The 244-nt window shown below is 30.7% G+C and overlaps 1 protein-coding gene across 2 annotated transcripts in view; it reads right to left on the reverse strand.

Moving 5' to 3' along the window:
* The window catches only part of LOC119592057 (phosphatidylcholine:ceramide cholinephosphotransferase 1-like), a 42,265-nt gene that overhangs the window by 4,711 nt on the left and 37,310 nt on the right, over positions 1-244 (reverse strand). The gene's annotated exons all lie outside the window — the stretch shown is intronic.

The raw sequence follows: 244 nt of genomic DNA on the forward strand, positions 1-244 counted from the left end.
CCTAATTCAAATATATATTCAAGTAAAGACCGTGCAAACTCGTAAACAAACGTAGTATATAAGAATATATCAACTGCCATCACAGGAAAGAAAGAGAAAAAGGTATAGCGTGGTCGAGCCAACAACTGAATCATTGAATTGAGTCGAATCAACAAAACAACGTATTCCGAAAAAATATATTTTGCACTATTCAGAAAAATAACAAAGTAGAAACTATAACTGGAAACAAAAATATAGATAAGTA

The sequence above is a fragment of the Penaeus monodon genome, chromosome 29 (assembly GCF_015228065.2).
Source record: "Penaeus monodon isolate SGIC_2016 chromosome 29, NSTDA_Pmon_1, whole genome shotgun sequence".
NCBI lineage: Eukaryota > Metazoa > Arthropoda > Malacostraca > Decapoda > Penaeidae > Penaeus > Penaeus monodon.